General features: G+C 45.0%; 1 protein-coding gene across 1 annotated transcript in view; it reads left to right on the top strand.

Annotated features, from left to right (window-relative positions):
* TNIP1 (TNFAIP3 interacting protein 1) overlaps positions 1-17,623 on the top strand; it is a 111,842-nt gene that overhangs the window by 7,129 nt on the left and 87,090 nt on the right.

Below are 17,623 nucleotides of genomic sequence, written 5' to 3'. Positions count from 1 at the left end.
ACGCCAAGCATAAATTACATGATTTTGGGGTCATTCATCATCCATCATCCAATAACCAATATGGCTGCCATAACAGCACCAACAGAGGGTGTCTAATAAACCCACATACAGTACAGACCAAAAGTTTGGACACACCTTCTCATTCAAAGAGTTTTCTTTATTTTCATGAATATGAAAATTGTAGATTCACACTGAAGGCATCAAAACTATGAATTAACACATGTGGAATTATATACATAACAAAAAAGTGTGAAACAACTGAAAATATGTCATATTCTAGGTTCTTCAAAGTAGCCACCTTTTGCTTTGATTACTGCTTTGCACACATCTTGGAATTCTCTTGATGAGCTTCAAGAGGTCACCTGAAATGTTTTTCACTTCACAGGTGTGCCCTGTCAGGTTTAATAAGTGGGATTTCTTGCCTTATAAATGGGGTTGGGACCATCAGTTGCGTTGTGGAGAAGTCAGTTGGATACACAGCTGATAGTCCTACTGAATAGACTGTTAGAATTTGTATTATGTCAAGAAATAGCAGCTAAGTAAAGAAAAACGAGTGGCCTCATTACTTTAAGAAATGAAGGTCAGTCAGTCCAAAAAAATTGGGAAAACTTTGAAAGTGTCCCCAAGTGCAGTCGCAAAAACCATCAAGCGCTACAAAGAAACTGGCTCACATGCGGACCGCCCCAGGAAAGGAAGACCAAGAGTCACCTCTGCTGCGGAGGATAAGGTCATCCGAGTCACCAGCCTCAGAAATCGCAGGTTAACAGCAGCTCAGATTAGAGACCAGGTCAATGCCACACAGAGTTCTAGCAGCAGACACATCTCTAGAACAACTGTTAAGAGGAGACTGTGTGAATCAGGCCTTCATGGTAGAATATCTGCTAGGAAACTATTGCTAAAGACAGGCAACAAGCAGAAGAGACTTGTTTGGGCTAAAGAACACAAGGAATGGACATTAGACCAGTGGAAATCTGTGCTTTGGTCTGATGAGTTCAAATTTGAGATCTTTGGTTCCAACCACTTTAGTGTTAGACTGGCTGTACAGATGACCCCGACCGAAGCAATCACTCAGCGGTCACTCGTAGTGCTTGGGGGAAAAGGCTCACTGTCTCGACTTGCCCAAATGTGAGGAAGAGGTGTATACCTCGAAACGCATTTGGGCAAGTCGAGACAGTGAGCCTTTTCCCCCAAGCACTACGAGTGACCGCTGAATGATTGCTTCAGTCGGGGTCATCTGTACAGCCAGTCTAACACAGAGCTGGTGAGCGCCATAGGAATACGCTACTACTATCCAAGCTCGTGAGTCACGTGAGACGTCACGTCAGACTCTACACCACGTGGGACGCCGCGTTAGCTACATTCAGCCGCTACCTCGAGTCTCCATGTAAGCGGAGCGGACACAGAGGGTAAGAGATTTCGGCTGCTACTGTGTTATTACACAAGAGAGCATCTTTGCTCAGTATCTGACTAAAGTATCGCCAGATTTTGGTTGTTGCATATTGGACATTGATGAGATTCTGCACCTCCTTGTGATACATTTGAAAGATACATCCTGGAAACGGCAATCTGCCCTCACCATCTGTTGTGATTGAATATCGGATGTTTGGCGTTTCATGGACTCTTGAATTAGTACGATTTATTCAGGATCCTGCCTTTATTGTGATACAGATTTTATTAGATTTTATTTATTTTATTGGTTGATTTTATGTGTAATGATCTGATGCGACATTAAATTTATACTGTTAACTATTGTCTCCTGTTCCCTTATACGGAGTGCCCCTCATTCTCTTATTACACATGAAAATAAAGAAAACTCTTTGAATGAGAAGGTGTGTCCAAACTTTTGGTCTGTACTGTATACTATTCATATTCTTGATTGACAGGGCCAGGTTCCTGCATAGCCATCTCACCTGGCCCTGTGAATCGAGGAGAGGGAAGGGCTGGCAGAGAAAGCAAAAGTGGCTTGGGCCCGCCCATTGTGCACTTAACTGCTAATTTGCATATGGATTAAAAGTACTCATTTTCTCCAGAATAATGCAATAGACCAAAGACATACATTTAGCTGAGCTAACCCTAGAAGGCATTGGGCCTGGCTTAAAGGGGTTGTTCAAGTTATATTTATTAATGACCTATCCTCAGGATAGTGTAGAAAGATGGAGGGCCACAGCAGCATATCACCAAAATTCTTCTTTATTTAGAAAAACACCTCACAGCAAGGCATAAAAAATATTTTGCAGCAACGTTTCGGCTAGGAGTAGCCTTTGTCAAGCATGTTTAACAATTAAAATCACAGCCTATAAATCACAAATAATAGGACCACCCACACCGCTGAACAACCAATAGAAATTGATGTGTATATGTCACACCTGTACAATCGACATGGGAACACCAACATATTGAGGCATGTTAACCAGCTGATGCAGATTGAAGCAATCATACCTGTGTAGGGCCACATCGCACAGACACCTATAGTAGAACCAGCGTTTCGCGCTCAGTAATGCGCATGTCCGCATACGTCACCGCAGGGCGACATGCGCGAGGCATCACTATGTGAATGTGCCAAGCAGCATCCGGATACACAGTCCGCACTAGTCCAAATGCGTCATCAAGGGGCGGCCGGCCAGCGTCACAAGGCCACTCCCACATGACGCTCCAGGCTGACATGTGTATGAGGAACCAACGGAGCTACCGATAGGAGGCGCTCGCACTACTGTCAAACACAAACAGTGTGCAGAGCGCTTTATAGATTAAAGACTGAGTACTGCGGACATGTTGCGCAATCTTGCATGTTATTAGCGCAGAGGAAGATTAAAGCATCTGTGAAAAGATGTGGGCACCACACAGGTTTTGCAAACAAAATACAATAGAGGCATTAACTGTTGGCAACAAGGACCATCCATATCTGGCTCAGAGTCTCATTCACAAATGGTTCTCCATGTCAAAATACCTAAACAAAAGAGTAGTAACCAGGTTAAACTCTATTGTCTATTGTACAGCGTTACACAGTGGTGTGATAAAGACATGAAATATAAAAACATAGCAAAGTATTATAACAGAAGAGAAATATCTGATACCAGCCATATTGAGTATTAGATTCAATCCAGAATTAGCTGATGCCAGCCACATTAAATTCTAGATTTAATCCAAATGGCTGTAAAGATTTCAATGTGTAGATCCATTTGAGCTCCTTCTTCCTTAGTATTGCATCCTTGTCACCCCCTCTCCGTAAAGGACCCACGCTGTCAATGACCCTAAAGCGAAGTTGGTTCACAGAATGCCCTGCCTCTACGAAATGTTTCTCAACGGGTTTATCCATATTCATCTTGCGTATGGTACTCTTATGCTTGTTAATACGTTCCCTAACTTCCATGGTGGTCTCTCCCACATAAATAAGGCTGCAAGGACACTGGATGGCGTATATCACATCCCGTGACCTGCAGGTATAATAGCCGTTGATTTTATATTTTTTACCGCTATATGGGTGGGAGAAGTGATCACCTTTGAGAACGTTACAACAATTACAACAGGATAAACAAGGATAAGTGCCGTTTTTACGCGGTGCAAGTAGTTTCTGTGTCAAAGACTGTCCACCTATATAGGACTTAACCAGTCTATCACGGAGGCTAGGATTCCGCCTGTATGCCATCATCGGAGGGGACTTGAATTCTTCTATTTCTGGCAGACCCCTTTGGAGTATATGCCACTCCTTTCTAAGGACATGGGCAATATCGGCACTGTCCCGGCCGAAGATGGACACAAACGGAACCCTAGCCTCAGATCTTGCTTTGTCGATTTCTGTAGTGCAGTGCATCTGTCAACCAATCTCACCTTCTGTTTGGTTCTAGCGAGTAAGGGTTTAGGGTAACCTCGTTCTAAGAACCGTGTGCACATAGTATCCACCCTCTGCGCACATAATTCTTCGTCAGAAACTATTCTCCTCACCCTTAAAAGTTGACTCCATGGAATGGAGTCAAGCATTTTATGTGGGTGATAGCTATCATGCATTAGAAGGGTATTACGGTCGGTGGGCTTCCGATAAAGGTCCGTAGCCAAAAGGCCCTCCATCACATAGACCCGCACGTCAAGGAACTGCAATTCACTAGGAGAAACAGTAACAGTGAATTGCAGTCCCGGGACACCCGCATTCAGATGTAAATGGAATGCCTCTAGTTCATCCATGGTGCCTGTCCAGATCATAAAGATGTCGTTGATGTAGCGCCACCAACATAGGACTCTCCCAAAGAAAGGGGAATGATACACGAGTCTGTCCTCCACTTCAGCCATAAAGATGTTAGCGTAGGTTGGGGCCATGTTAGACCCCATGGCCACACCCCACTGCTGCTGATAGAAAGTGTCCCCGAAGAGGAAGTAACTCCTCTTCAGGACCACCTCCAGGAGGCGGAGGACAAATCGGCACACCCCCGGGGAGAGCCCCATGTCGGCCAGGGCCACATTGACGACACCCAGCCCACATGTATGGTCAATTGATGTGTATAAAGATACTACATCAAAACTGACCAACAGAAAATGGGTGGGCAGTTGTAAACCCTGTAATTTGGATAGAAAATGCCCAGTGTCCTTGATGTAGGATGGGGCGGTGGTCGCCCGGACCTGCAATAACTTGTCCAGAAAGACAGACAATGGATTGAAGACCGAGCCCCTACCGGTGGATCATTCAATCTCTTATGGATCTTGGGGAGTATGTATAACATCAGGGTGACAGGGTGGGGCACCGTGAGATATTGGTACAAACCATTGTCAATAATTGAATTTTGCAGTGCCTCCTCCAATATCACCCCGATGTCACGCATGTGATAACAGGTCCTCTTTACGGTCAGGAGCGGTGACAGGTCCTCTTTACTGTCAGGAGCGGTGACAGGTCCTCTTTACTGTCAGGAGCGGTGACAGGTCCTCTTTACTGTCAGGTGCGGTGACAGGTCCTCTTTACTGTCAGGAGCGGTGACAGGTCCTCTTTACTGTCAGGGGCGGTGACAGGTCCTCTTTACTGTCAGGGGCGGTGACAGGTCCTCTTTACTGTCAGGGGCGGTGACAGGTCCTCTTTACTGTCAGGGGCGGTGACAGGTCCTCTTTACTGTCAGGAGCGGTGACAGGTCCTCTTTACTGTCAGGAGCGGTGACAGGTCCTCTTTACTGTCAGGGGCGGTGACAGGTCCTCTTTACTGTCAGGGGCGGTGACAGGTCCTCTTTACTGTCAGGGGCGGGGACAGGTCCTCTTTACTGTCAGGAGCGGGGACAGGTCCTCTTTACTGTCAGGAGCGGGGACAGGTCCTCTTTAACTGTTGTTGGGTGAACTGTGAAGAGAAAAGCCCCAGAATTTCAGGGCCGGGCCAATTTTCTTTTTTGTTTTTTGTTCCCCTGCTTTCTAGGAGCCATAACTATTTTTTTTCATTCACAGAGCCGTAAGAGCTTGTTTTTTGCGGTGCAAGTTGTATTTTAATGACATTGTTATGTTGGCTTGAAAGGCCTGTAACATATTGTTCGTTTTGTTTTTTTTTGTTTTGTTTTTATGTTGGCTTGATAACATCCTGTTATTCGATTGTTTCAGCTTCTTATTCCGTTTTATTATTCTTCTCCGCCCCCCTTTTTTCTATACGCTACTCCTCCTACAGTTTTGGGGTTACAAACACCAAACTTTCTACACTTCTTCGACTTATAGTAAGGTAAGTTGCTTGTGCTTTAATAAGCGATTCCGACCTGCCGGGCCCCTGTGGCGGACCACTGAAGACTCCTTTTTTGCCATTTAAAATCGCTCCCACTCGCACAGTTTTGAAGCTACACTCCCCAAACTTGGGCCACATATTGTTGGCGTCAACCCGAATAAAAGGGTAAATTTTGAGGCGACACGGCAAAGTGGGTGAAGCTAGCAACGGCCAATGAAAATGTAGCTATTTTCTATACGCTGCTTCTCCCACAGTTTTTTAGGAGTACAATTACCAAACTTTGCACACTTGTTCGGCACATACCTGAATAGGTTGCTTGTGCTTTGTTTAACCGATCCCACCCTCCGTGTCCGTGGGGCGGCCCCCGAAGACCCCACTTTTTGCCATAGACTTTCACTGGAAAATTGTAATCTCTTGCCACTCGTACAGCTTTGAAGTTAAACTCGCCAATCTTGGGTCACTTAGTCATGGGGTCAACCTGAAAATTTCTGTCACATTTCCGGGGGAGCTCTAAAAAGTGGGCGGAGCCACAAACAACCAATCAGATTTTCCCTATTGCCTTCAATGAGAACATTTTAAAAGATGTAATTTTCACAGTATTTAAGCCAGAATACCCAACCTTGGCACTGTGGGTCACTGGGTGACTGTGGTTAAAATTTATAAAAAGTGGGCGGAGTCTACAACAGCCAATCAAATTTCAACCATTTGTTTAAATGAGAAAATGTAAAACTGCCGCTGCTCTTAGACTGTTAATGGCAGGGTCCTCAAACTTGGCACAGTTGGTCACTGGAGGACTGAGATTAAAATTCTGAAAAGTGGGTGGGGCCAAAAACAACCAACAATCAGATTTCTTTGATTTGAAAGGAAAAAATTTAAAATGCTGCCTTTCTCACATTTATTGATGTCATGGACCTCAAATATCACAAATGTGGTCATTGGGTGTTTCCACTTCAAAGTAAAAAAAAAGTGGGCGGAGCTATTAGCAACCAATTAAATTTCACTTATTGATTTTTCAATAGAAAACAATAAAACTGCTGCCATTTTTACACGTTAAATGCCATATTCCCAAACCTTAAAGTGTTAGTCACTGGGTAGCTGTGGTTCACAATTAGGAAAAAAAAGAGCGGGGCAACAACAGCCAATCAGATTTCAGCTTTGACCTTTAATGAAAAGCAGATAAACTGCTGCTATTATCACAGTTTAAATGCCAAGTGTACCAAACTTGGCACAATTACTCATTGGCTGACTGCAGTCAAAATGTAGGCAAAGTGGGTGGAGCCTAAAACAGCCAATCAGATTTCACCTATTGACTTCAATGAAAAACTTTCAAATACTGCCATTCTCACAGTTTTAAAGCCAGAGGCCTCAATCTTGGCACAGATCGTGACTGGGGTTAAAATTCGGAAAACTGGACGGAGCTTAAAACAGCCAATCAAATATTACCTATTGCTATTCAATGGGAATATTTAAATTGCTGCCATTCTTACACTGTTAATGGCAGGGTCTTCAAACTTGGTACATTCGGTTACTGGGTGATGGAATTCAAATGTAAAAAGTGGACAGAGCCACAAATAACCAATCAGATTTTCCCTATTGACTTTAATGAGAAAATGTAAAAAGCTGTTATTCTTACAATATAAAAGACAGAGTCCCCAAACTGGCACCATGGGTCACTGAGTGAGTGTGGTTAGAATTTAGGAAAAGTGGGTGGAGCCTTTAACAGCCAATCACATTTCAGCCATTAGTTTTATATGGGAAATTTTTAATTACTCCCGCTCTTTAACTGCTAATGGCAGGGTCCTCAAATTTGGCACAGTCAGTCATCGGGTGACTTGGCTTTAAATTTTAAAAAGTGTGTGCCACAAACAGCCAATCAGGTTTCAAGCCAGCATCCTGTGGTTTCTTCAGAAACGACACCATCTAGTTGAATTTATAATTTGTATAAAAAAATGGGAAAAAGTTATTTGTGGGGTAAAAAAAAAAAAAAAAAAAGAATTACACCATTTGTTTTTTGGGTTTTGTTTTTATGGTGTTTACGGTCTACAAAAAATAACGTTAGGTTGAGTTCACACTTCAGTTATTTCATCAGTTATTGTGAGCTAAGGCTACTTTCACACTAGTGTTAATATTTTCCGGTATTGAGATCCGTAATAGGGTCTCAATACAGGAAAAAAAAATGCTTCCGTTTTGTCCCTGTTCATTGTAAATGTAACTAAAAAGAACAGAATGCTCTAAAATGCTCTGTTCTCATACCGGAGAGTAAACCACAGCATGCCCCATTGACTTGCATTGTAGGTCATGACGGATCCGTTTCTCTGACACAATAGAAAACTGATCCGCCCCCCATTGACTTTCAATTGAGTTCATGACTGATTAGTCTTGGCAATGTTAAAGATGATACAACCGGATCCGTTCATAACGGATGCATATGTTTGTATTATCAGTAACGGAAGCGTTTTTGATGAACCCTGCCGTCCCCAGTAAAAAAGGCTAGTGTGAAAGTAGCCTAAAACCCATAGTAGAGCCTTCTCAGAGATCAGGTATAGTGGAAAGATCTGCACCTTTTTTTTTTTTTTTATAACCCAAAGCTACAGTAGTTATGGCTCAAAATAACTGACTAAATAACTGAAGTGTGAACTTGGCCTTACTTGTTTCTGTGCGGGTCAGTACCATTACAGAGATACAAAGTTCCATATACTTTTTATTATGATTTACTAAAACAAAAAAACTTTGAAAAAAAATGCTTTGCGTTACCATATTCTGACATTCATAGCGTTTTTTTTTATGTTTCCGTCTACAGGAGTGTAAAGGCTTTCTTTTTGCCGGGCAAACTGTAGTTGGTGTGTGTTTTTTTTTTTTTATTTTTTTTTTTTTTTTTATGGAACCATTTTTGTCCCTCATCATGGGAAGCAGAGAGAACTGACTTAGCTGGGTGAGAGGCCTTTGTTGAGGATCTAGGGTTGATACTATTTCTTGTTGTGGAGAGTGCCTAGTAGGTGTAAGGAGTCTTATAAGCCATGCAATCCTACTTTGGGAAAAAGGTATATAAACTACCATATTTTTCACCCCATAAGACACACTTTCCATCCCCCCCCCCCCCAAAGTGGGGGGAAAATGCTGCCATTTTACATTGCAGTCTGCGATGTATCAGCTGGACGGGGGAGGGAGGAGGGGCCGGTGTCATGCAAATGCGGCGGGGCCGGTGCGGTCACTGTGCTCCGGCCCCGCCGCTCACTTACTTCCTTATTGCCTAAACCTTTTATAATAATAACTTTAATTGAAGTTCCGATCCCCAGCCCCATCTGTACTACTTACTAAATGTCCTGTAGCAGGCAGAGCAGGGCGGGTGGCCGGCCGTAACTCACTGACCTCACGTGCCTGCGCCGCCTACTTCAATCATAAAGTAGACGGCGCAGGCCCCCCCCCCAGGTTTAGCTCCGGTATATTAGGGCATCTGTGGATGGCACTGTTATGGGAGGGGGATCTGTGGGTGACACATATACAGCGATGCCATCCACAGATCACCCCCCCAATAACAGTGCCATCCACAGATCACCCCCCCAATAACAGTGCCATCCACAGATCACCCCCCCAATAACAGTGCCATCCACAGATCACCCCCCAATAACAGTGCCATCCACAGATCACCCCCCCAATAACAGTGCCATCCACAGATCACCCCCCCAATAACAGTGCCATCCACAGATCACCCCCCCAATAACAGTGCCATCCACAGATCACCCCCCCAATAACAGTGCCATCCGCAGATCACCCCCCCAATAACAGTGCCATCCGCAGATCACCCCCCCCAATAACAGTGCCATCCGCAGATCACCCCCCCAATAACAGTGCCATCCGCAGATCACCCCCCCCAATAACAGTGCCATCCACAGATCACCCCCCCCCATAACAGTGCCATCCACAGATCACCCCCCCATAACAGTGCCATCCACAGATCACCCCCCCCATAACAGTGCCATCCACAGATCACCCCCCCCCCATAACAGTGCCATCCACAGATCACCCCCCCCATAACAGTGCCATCCACAGATCACCCCCCCATAACAGTGCCATCCACAGATCACCCCCCCCCCCCATAACAGTGCCATCCACAGATCACCCCCCCCCCCCATAACAGTGCCATCCACAGATCACCCCCCCCCATAACAGTGCCATCCACAGATCACCCCCCCCCATAACAGTGCCATCCACAGATCACCCCCCCCCCCATAACAGTGCCATCCACAGATCACCCCCCCCCATAACAGTGCCATCCACAGATCACCCCCCCCATAACAGTGCCATCCACAGATCACCCCCCCCATAACAGTGCCATCCACAGATCACCCCCCCCCCCCATAACAGTGCCATCCACAGATCACCCCCCATAACAGTGCCATCCACAGATCACCATTAGTACAAAACCTACCAAAAGCATACCTTTTGGTTAAAAATATTTTTTTTCTTATTTTCCTCCTCAAAAACCTAGGTGCGTCTTATGGGCCGGTGCGTCTTATAGGGCAAAAAATACAGTAGCTAACTTGCATAGCTTTTCATCAGAGGAGTATTACATGGCCAATATATATTGCCATCACATTAGTTACCAGTAGCTGCACTTTCAGAGAACTTTTGACTTGTCACAGATGGGGATGAGTGAACTTCTGTTTTCAAGTTTGGCGTACAAGGCTCTGGTTCAGGTTATCTAAGAATTTTGTTATGGATTCCGCTACCATAGACCATAAGTTATGAATCCTGAACTTGAAAACAGAAGATCGCTCATCCCCAGACACATGAGAAATTTTGATGATCTCCTCCAATCAATGAAATGAAGAAGCAGATGCAATGTGCCCCTTTGGGTGTCATAAGCTCTCCTCAACTCATTTGTTGAAGACTGACTCATAGACTTCTATGATGCCTTCTTCAGCTAACAAGGAGAGACAATCACACTGTTTCATTGATCAGGTGATTACAAGGTTGTTTAAAAATGGCTATTCATTGCTAGTCAAGAGTCTTAAGAACCACGCTCGCCCCTCAATATTAATTAGACCTCTGCATATCTGCCACCCTTAGGCTCCATTCACACGTCCACAGAATGTGTCCGCATCCATTCCGCAATTTTGCGGAACGGGTGCGGACCCATTAATTCTCTATGGGGACGGAATGGATGCGGACAGCACACAGTGTGCTATCTGAATCCGCAATTGCGGAGCGCGTCCCCGATTTTCGGGTCCGCAGCTCCGCAAAAGATAGAACATGTCCTATTCTTGTCCGCAGCTTGCGGACAAGAATAAGCATTTCTATGGGGGTGCCGGGCTGGTGTGTTGCGGACCCGCAACACATCACAGACGTATGAATAAAGCCTTATTGTATTATCTATTCATTTTATCTGGAAGAGAAAGAAAAGCTTTATTAGGGCTTGTTCACATCTGCATAAGGGACTGTTTGGGCCTATGTTGCAGAGTCCTATAACTGAGCAGAACAACAGAAATCAATAGCCGTGGTGTAAACCCAGCTTTAGTTGTAATTAGAAAACGAAAACAATTTCTGAGGCGATGGAGCCTGTGAAATCCCCTGCATTTTTGGACTATTACCGATATATCTGACAGCAGCTCATGTTCACAAGTAAAAACAAGGGAAGGAGACCGCACATTAGGCATCTTGAAAGTCCCAGTATCGATCGGTTGCTGTTCTGTCGGGATTCACATAATTACATTTATAAAATGAAAGTGTTTTGTGATATATGGTAGTGTGGTCCATAAGGCCATTCATTTAAGGCTTCACTATATATGACTTCGTCTTCTTTCAAAAGTAAAAATAAAAAAATTAAAAAAATTCAGGATTGGAAATTCAGCACACTTTTGAGAGTGTGTCTGCTTTTAGAAATTTCTAAAAAACTTATACTTGTTTGTCCTGTATTTAATATTTCCCATAGACTTCCACTCAATACCCGGAGATGGTTTTTTTGGCCTAAAAAAGGCTATTAAAAAAAACTATCAAGACACCAAGAAATGCAATACCCTTTAAAAATCACCAAAAAAACCTATGTGTGAGACTAGCCTTACAGTTTTTATTTGAATGGACAGGACATGGCACCATATAGAGGAGGGCAGGAGGGGCACAAAGGGTCCGGCTCCCGCAGGCTGGTGCAGGCGAAAAGCAGTCTGGCACAAGGGTCCTGATCAGATATAGCCCAGATCTTCCGCTTTTCCTTAACTTTTAACCAATTGGACCATTGTTACCAGGGCTTAGGTAACTTTACCCTAGGTCACAAACGGTCATAACTGTCAACCCGTTGAGGCCATGACCGGCAGAAAATCCATTCTGCCCAGTGACCCAAAACTAAAGGCAGGACGTTTTCCTGCAAAACCTCCCCCAACCTTACTAAAAATAACCTAGGGAAAGCCATTACTGGGAAGAACAGCAGTTCTGCCCAGTGACACAATACATAAATGGCGGGAAAATTCCCACCAAAACATGGACCCTGCTAATGTTGCCATGGGGATCCCTCCTTAATGTCCAGGATCCTACATGTCCCCTGGAGTAAGAGACACTCTTTGTAACTGTTCTCCACTCTGGCCAAGAGATATGGATCCTGACCAGAGGATCTCCTACTACTGAATATATGAGAACGGGTTTTCCAAACTGGACAACACATCTAACCTATGCCATGACTTTATTTTCATTAAAGGGGCTGTCCACAGTAATCTCTGCAAAAACCCAGCAGCAGGTTTTTCTTTTTCTTCGCAGTAACAACACAAGGGAGAAAAAAACCTTACACAATTCACATTAATATCTGTGGGTTGTCTGCAGTGTTGGACTTGGGTTCCTGGGGTCCAACCAAAGGAAATTATTCTCGAGGCCCAATCTCTATACTATCAATACAGCTTAAGAGACTTTGAATCAAATAAATATGCCCTAATGCCAAGTGAGTGGCAGTCGCAATGGATTTTTGCCAAGGCCAACGGAACCTCTGGTACTCTTGTGGGCCAGTTTGACCCCGGTTGTCTGTATAAAATGCATGAAAGTTACAGGGTCCTTCAGAACAGGAGATAGTCTTATGACTGATCTCCTTTGTTGCTAATAGACGTGGGCCCTAAACAGAGAATCCAAATGGGCCACAACACTATATAAAGCATCAGATTGGTACTACTTGGCAATGCGCCATTGAGCTTGGATGGAATTCCCCTGTACTGTAGATATCCCTGCATGGTTTCCTGAGGATACCTTGTGTATCCTTAGTGTTTCTTCACAGTCATTACACTGAAATTTCTTTCCTTGCAATTCCAGTCATTTGTCTTTACTAATCGTTTAGGTTTATATGTTGGCCCTTTCAAAATGAAGATAAAGCAGCTGAATTGGGAATTCCCAGGTTCCTCTTACTTCAGTGCCTCACATCTGTGACGGCCTACCACTAATTTGTCTTGTACTGATGACAGGAGACAGACATAAATAATCTTGTCATATGATTTACTGTGTGCTATTACCTTTTTATCAGTCTGTCAGCCTTTATGATCACACGGGAGAATCCCACCTAAAAAAAATAAGACTTTGTGTAGAAGTGAAACGCATTTCTATACTCTAGGTGAGGGGAATCTACCATGGTTAAACAAACTAGAGGAAATCTAAAAATGATACATTTCTCTGTACCAGTAAATGTTCAGAAATTTTTACAAATTCGAGAAGATATTTGAATAGTAGAGGATTAACTGAACTTTGTCACCTTTCCCAAGGACTATAAATAAATGCAGCACTGCTCCCTCAGAGTCCTGATTGCTATGTAATATGTCAATGTTTTCTCCTGTTCCACCGCTGTGTGCCCACCAACTGGCACTGGTATACATTGAGAGGGTTTCTGAGAGCACGCTCAGCCCTCTCCATTATGTGTGTGCACTAAGGGGGTCATTTAGGGTACTATCCAGAAATATGCCTATATTCTGCATATTTCTGGTGCAGATTGTGACGCAAAGGTTGTTCGCGCCACAATCTGCAACTTTTCCCGGCCCCTGCCAGTTCTAAAAAAGTGGGGAAGGGGACGGGCCGGGAAGCCCGTCTAATTCATCATTTTCTACGCCTGTTTTGGGTGTAGAAAATAGTCTAAATGTAAGCCATCAAGCTTACATTTAGACTGGTGCTGGATACGCCAAAGTTATGTAGAGGCCAGCGCTTCTTCATAACGTTGGAAGATCCACCGCCAGCTATAGACGCCATTCTTAATTCATGACCTCACAGTGTATTCCTGTGTCGGTCTGTAGGCACACAGTGGGGGATCAAGGGTGAGAATAGACATACAGTACTGTGTAGATGTTTTAGGCAAGTGTGGAAAAAAAATGCTGCAAAGTAAGAATGCTTTCAAAAATAGAAGTTAGTTTATTTTTAGCAATTAACACGATGCTAAGTGAATGAATGGGAGAAATCTAAATCAAAGCAATGTTTGATATGACCACCCTTTGCCTTCAGAATCGCATCAATTCTTCTAAGTACACGTGCACACAGTTTTTGGAAGGAACTTCCAAGGTGTTTGGAACAATCTGCAGACGTTGTGGATGTAGGCTTGCAGGATCCTTCTGTCTCTTTATGTAATCCCAGAGAGACTTGATGATTTTTATTTTTTAAAGCATTTATATTTGCAGCATTTTCCCACATCCGCATAACACTTTTGCACAGTACTGTATAGGTTAGAGATCGACACACAAAGGGAGTTGTAGTAATCATGTAGTACTGCACTTAAGGGGGTTGTCTGAGTTAGGCCTCATGCACACGACCGTTGTGTGCACCCGTGGCCGTTGTTCCGCCATTGACTTTCAATAGGTCAGTTGAAAACTCGGAAAATGCACCGTTGTTCATCCGCGTCCGTGATCCGTGTTTCCTGTCCGTCAAAAAAATATGACCTGTCCTATGGGTCCGTGAAAAAACACAGATGCACACAAGATTGGCATCCGCGTCAGTGATCCGTGTCCGTAGGCTACTTTCATACAGACGGATCCGAAGATCCGTCTGCATAAAAGCTTTTTCAGAGCTGAGTTTTCACTTCGTGAAAACTCAGATCCGACAGTATATTCTAACACAGAGGCGTTCCCATAGTGATGGGAACGCTTCAAGTTAGAATATACTACGAACTGTGGACATGACTGCCCCCTGCTGCCTGGCAGCACCCGATCTCTTACAGAGCCCTTAGAGGGTTTTATTTTTATAGTTTTATACATGGTGGCTTAGTGGTTGGCACGGTTTCATCGGTCCAAGGGTCAAATCCTAGCAACTTCTGAATCAGTTTGTATGCTTTAGTTTTGGTCTGATTTACTCACAGTTTTACTCCCACATGCCACAAAAAATGGGCAGAAAGGTTAATTAGTTTCCTAAGAAACTGGCCCTAATGTTTGTGTGTGTGAGAGAGATAGAGAAGTTGGCTATAAGAAAAGTGTGTTTTATTACTGGGGTACTGTTATAGTACATCTGGAACTTTTGTATGGAAACAGCAGTTTTGCTGGCACAAGTGGCACAGTGTCAGGACTAGGGTTGTTGCGGGTATCGAAATTTCGATACCCAATCGATACTTTTGTCCCGGTATCGATACGATACCGGGATTTCCGTTTTTTCGATACTGGGCTGCGCTTCTGCGCAGCCTAGTATCTCTGAACATGAGCGCGCTGCTATCGGCGCGCTCATGTTCTCTCAGCAGCACGGGGAGAAGGAAGCAGTCCTCCCTCCCCCTGTGCTGCTGCCGCTGCCACCAATGAGAAGAGAGGGGGGGGGAGGAGGGGCGGGCGCACTGCACCACCAATGAGGATAGAGGGGCGGAGGAGGGGCGGGCGCTCTGCGCTACCAAATAGGACTATTCCCATTTCCCACAGAGCGGCGCCCAGCGATGCCCCAGCACTCACCATTAGTCCTGGGCGCCGCTCCGTTCGCCCGCAGTGCCCCATTACTGTCTCCTCTCCTGCTCCACATGCTGCTGATTACTATCGGAGCGATGGGAGGAGACATCAGCTTCACTAGTGGGCGTTCCTTCTCCCTGCGCTGCGATTGGACAGCGCTACAGCCAGGAAGAAGGAACGCCCACTAGTGAAGCTGATGTCTCCTCCCATCGCTCCGATAGTAATCAGCAGCATGTGGAGCAGGAGAGGAGACAGTAATGGGGCACTGCGGGCGAACGGAGCGGCGCCCAGGACTAATGGTGAGTGCTGAGACATCGCTGGGCGCCGCTCTGTGTGGCCTGATAGTGAAAGTCAGTCTAACACAATACAGGAGGCGGGTGCCGGCAGCAGAATCGCATTGCCGGCACCCTGCCCCTGACAGGGAGCTGCGATCAGAGGCAGTTAACCCCTCAGGTGCGGCACCTAAGGGGTTAACTGCTGATCTGCCAGTACCCGCCTCCTGTATAAAGGGGTAATTTATCATTGGTGGTTCAGTGTGCCCCTCAACCCCCCATCCCATTAAAATCATTGGTGGCACAGTGCGCCGGCCCCTCTCAACCCCCCAGTATTAAAATCATTGGTGGCAGTGGCCACAGGGACCTCTCCCCTCCCCCTCATTGGTGGTGCAGTGGCAGCTTCTGATCGGAGCCCCAGCTGTGTAAGCCTGGGGCTCCGATCAGTTACCATGGCAGCCAGGACGCTACAGAAGCCCTGGTTGCCATGGTAACATCCCTGATGCTGTGTGCACAAGGCACAGAGCAGCAGGGACAGTGTGAAGTCCTATTCACCCTGATAGAGCTGAATAGGACAAGGGATGAAAGATCCCAGGTTCTAGCCCCTAAGGCTACTTTCACACTTGCGTTCAGAACGGATCCGTCTGAGACGGATCCGCTCATATAATGCAGACGGTGGATCCGTTCAGAACGGATCCGTCTGCATTATATTGTAAAAAAAATTCTAACTGTGAAAGTAGCCTGAACGGATCCGTCCAGACTTTTACATTGAAAGTCAATGGGGGACGGATCCGTTTGAAGATTGAGCCATATTGTGTCATCTTCAAACGGATCCGTCCCCATTGACTTCCATTGTAAACATTGTAAGTCTGGACGGATCCGCTTGCCTCTGCACGGCCAGGCGGACACCCGAACGCTGCAAGGAGCGTTCAGGTGTCCGCCTGCTGAGCGGAGCGGAGGCTGAACGCTGCCAGACTGATGCATTCTGAGCGGATCCGCATCCACTCAGAATGCATTAGGGCTGGACGGATGCGTTCGGGGCCGCTTGTAAGAGCCTTCAAACGGAACTCACAAGCGGAGACCCGAACGCAAGTGTGAAAGTAGCCTAAGGGGGGAAATAGTTATTAAATAAAAAGTGTAAAAAAAAAAGTAAAAAAAACCCCCACCAAAATATGAAGTATAAATGACCCCCTTTTCCCAATTTCACATATATAAAATATATAAATAATAAACATATTACATATCGCCACGTCAGAAAAGTCCAAACTATTAAAATATAAAAAAAAATCTAGGTGGTGAACGCCGGAACAGAAAAAAATTAATAAAAACTGCGCGATTCGCCATTTTTAAACATGCGGAATGCACGTGGCTTTTTTGGTTTATTTTTTTTTCGCGTGGTATCGAATGGTATCGAGTATCGCAATACTTTTTCATGGTATCGAAACCGAATCAAAAATTTGGTATCGCAACAACTCTAGTCAGGACTACTTCTGTGTGGTGGACACAGTCAGGGGCAATTAGCTTGGGGTGCAAGCACACAGCACTGGCCCCTGAGCAGCGAGTTGCCCTTTCCTAAAATTGTTAATTGTTCCATTATTGGTGGAGTCTGAGTGCCTTAGGCCTAATGCTCATGACTGTATTTTGTATCTGGGTCCGATATGCATTTTTTTGCGGATTGCACGCTGAGTCATTCATTTCTATGGTTCTGCAAAAAAACTGACTGAATACAGATGTAATCCTTGTGCTGTCCACATCCATGTGTCCGTTCCACAAAAAGATTGAACATGTCCTATTCTTGG

This window comes from Bufo gargarizans, chromosome 2 (assembly GCF_014858855.1).
Source record: "Bufo gargarizans isolate SCDJY-AF-19 chromosome 2, ASM1485885v1, whole genome shotgun sequence".
NCBI classification, from domain to species: domain Eukaryota; kingdom Metazoa; phylum Chordata; class Amphibia; order Anura; family Bufonidae; genus Bufo; species Bufo gargarizans.
This window is presented reverse-complemented; position numbering and strand designations above follow the sequence as displayed.